The 3343-nt window shown below is 40.8% G+C and overlaps 1 protein-coding gene across 2 annotated transcripts in view; it reads right to left on the bottom strand.

Annotated features, from left to right (window-relative positions):
• The window catches only part of LOC107834891 (amyloid beta A4 precursor protein-binding family A member 1-like), a 25831-nt gene that overhangs the window by 21064 nt on the left and 1424 nt on the right, over window positions 1-3343 (bottom strand). The window lies entirely within an intron of this gene.

Below are 3343 nucleotides of genomic sequence, written 5' to 3'. Positions count from 1 at the left end.
TCTGTTTCTGAACACAACATAGCCTGGCTATGGGTGCTTTGTTTGGACTGATTTTAGATCACATGAATAAATGTCAACTTCCTGTTTTAGTCAAAAAATGGGAAAATCAATTGACTGAGCGACATTTTAATGTCTGACTTGAGCCAGCCTGGTGCATCTTCATATTTAAAGTATTTGTTACGATTTAGAAATAGAAGTGCCAGGGGTGTTATGGTGGTGCAGGGGTAAAGCACAACCCACGTACGGAGGCCTTAGTCCTCGACGCAGCTGTTGCAGGTTTGAGTTCAATTACCTTTGCCACATGTCTTGCCCCCAGGGCCGGCCCAACCCTCCATGGGGCCCTAAGCGAAATTTGATTTTGGGGCCCTCTAGTTCTGCTAACAATGTGGACTGGCTGCAATCAGCAGTCCGATCATTAGATCATTCACATATCTGCTATAAGCTTATTGCATCTCTGGCAGTGCTGTTTACATTTATATACGATTTCTGGGCGCCGATTTCCTTAATTTTGGGGGATCGTGATTGGCCGATACTTACATGTGATGCTGATCTTTTCCTCTAATCTTATCTTCGTCAGCAAAGGTTTAAAGATCAGCCTCTGTCCTCTTCTGCTCTGCAGTGAGAGGTTTGACTGTCAGACCAGCCCACCAGGTCAGGTCTGGACGTTTGCAGTTAACAATATTCACCCCATTGTTGCCAACTCACTGACTTTTTTGCTATATTTAGCAACATTTGAGACAAAAAAATTCATATCAACCAAAATCAAAATAGGCGGGTCAGGCTTTTTAAAGATCGGTAACCAGGGATCGACCAGAAAACTGCAATCGGTGCAGCCCTATACACATATTCGTGACATTCTACGATTAAATATATTTCTCTTAAGTGTCACTCCACTAGCTAAAAATGTACAAACCGGATTCCAAAAAAGTTGGGACACTAAACAAATTGTGAATAAAAACTGAATGCAATGATGTGGAGATGGCAAATGTCAATATTTTATTCGTAATAGAATATAGATGGCAGATCAAAAGTTTAATCTGAGTAAATGTAATATTTTAAAGGAAAAATATGTTGATTCAAAATTTCACAGTGTCTACAAATCCCAAAAACGTTGGGACAAGTAGCAATAAGTGGCTGGAAAAAGGAAATTGAACATATAACAAACAGCTGGAAGACCAATTAACACTAATTAGGCCAATTGACAACAAGTTTGGGTATAAAAAGAGCTTCTTACAGTGTCAGTGTCTCTCTGAAGCCAAGATGGTAAGAGGATCAATAATTCCACCATTGTTGCGCAGAAAGATAGTGCAGCAATATCAGAATGGTGTTACCCAGTGTAAAATAGCAAAGACTTTTTAAGTTATCATCATCAACCGTGCATAACATCATCAAAAGATTCAGAGAATTTGGCACAATGGCTGTGCGTAAGGGTCAAGGCCGTAAAACTCTACTGGATGATCTCCGGGCCCTTAAAAGTCACTGCACCTCAAACAGGAATGCCACTGTCAAGGAAATAACAGCCTGGGCTCAGGAATACATCCAGAAAGCATCGCCAGTGAATACAATCCACCGTGCCATCCGCCGCTGCCAGCTGAAACTCTACAGTGCAAAGAGGAAGCCATTTCTAAGCTCCACAAGCTCAGCCGTTTGCACTGGGCAAAATGGACGACTGTTCTGTGGTCAGATGAGTCACGATTTGAAGTTCTTTATGGAAGACTGGGACGCCATGTCATCCGGACCAGAGAGGACAAGGATAACCCAAGTTATCAACGCTCCGTTCAGAAGCTGCATCACTGATGGTCTGGGGTTGCATGTGAGCTGGTGGCCTGGGCAGCTTGCATGTCTGGAAAGGCACCGTTAATGCAGAGAGCTATGTTCAGGTTCTAGAACAACATATGCTCCCATCTAGACGTCATCTCTTTCAGGGAAGACCCTGCATTTTTCAACAAGATGATGCCAGACCACATTCTGCAGCAATCACAACATCATGGCTACGTAGGAGAAGGATCCGGGTACTGACATGTCCAGCCTGCAGTCCAGATCTTCCACCTATAGAGAACATTTGGTGCATCATAAAGTGGAAGGTGCAACAAAGAAGGCCCAAGACGATTGAACAGTTAGAGGCCTGTATCAGACATGAATGGGAGAGCATTCCTATTTCTAAACTTGAGAAACTGGTCTCCTCTGTCCCCAGATGTCTGAGTGTTGTAAGAAGAAGGGAGATGCCAAACAGTGGTAAAAATGTTCTTGTCCCAACTTTTTTGGGATTTGTTGACGTCATGAAATTTTGAAACAACATATTTTTCCCTTAAGGTGATACATTCACTCAGTTTAAACTTTTGATCTGTGATTTGTGTTCTATTGTGAATAAAATATTAGATGTTGGGACCTCCACATCATTGCATTCAGTTTTTATACACAACTTTCCCAACTTTTTTAGAATCCGGTTTGTAATTTATACCAGGTGAGTCTTTCTCTCCTGAGAAATGATTTTAACAGAAGTTTCACATAACTTAGAAAAATAATGTATGTTTTAGCCACAAAATGATTATGCTCAGCAGCAAACATACCCACAACTACAGCATAGAGCAGCAGCTCATCGATGTAGCAGCTATGTAGCCTGACGTAAAAACATTTTGCTAGACGATGTCAAACATTGAGACGTTTTAATTATTGTTATCAAACGTTATCAAACACGGCGTTTTGAAGCCAAAAAATACCTCAGAAATATACACCGCCAACCATGAGAATCAACTCATTTAAAGTTTAAACTCAGTTTCACACAAACACAAAGACGCTAGCATAAATGTTTGGCTGTTGAACTGGACCGTTCACGCTAATTTTCTATTAGCAGCTTTACAAATCTTTTACATTACATTACATTACCAAGGCATGGCAGCTCAAATTACCGGCGAAGCATGCGGTACCTACCGCGGCCACCCGGAGGCCCCAAGAGCAATTTCTTTTTCTTTTTATCCATAAAATAATGATTTCTACATACATTATCAGATATATATTATTGTAAAAATAAATCACTTCGTGGTGAAATTGTGTGTTTTTGATATAATGACATAAAAATTATTACAAAAACTAAAGCAGCTCCTCTGAGGGAGCCTCTTTGCTGCTCCGTCTGTTGGTTTCCTTATGCCTTGGGCCGGCCGTTCTCCCCACTCTTTCATAACCCTCTTTTCTGTGTGATCATTTCAAATAAATCCCACTAGAGCCAACAAAACTCTTAAAAAAAGAAATAGAAGTGCCAGAATTTACTTATATAGAAGCAAGATCAAGTGAAATTGTGTCAAATTAAAGAAGGTGCTAGAAAACTGGGGGCACGACCCAAATA

This window comes from Poecilia formosa, unplaced genomic scaffold, assembly GCF_000485575.1.
Source record: "Poecilia formosa unplaced genomic scaffold, Poecilia_formosa-5.1.2 Scaffold830, whole genome shotgun sequence".
Taxonomy (NCBI): domain Eukaryota; kingdom Metazoa; phylum Chordata; class Actinopteri; order Cyprinodontiformes; family Poeciliidae; genus Poecilia; species Poecilia formosa.
Note: the sequence above shows the minus strand (reverse complement) of the source record. Positions and strands in the feature narration are given on the sequence as shown.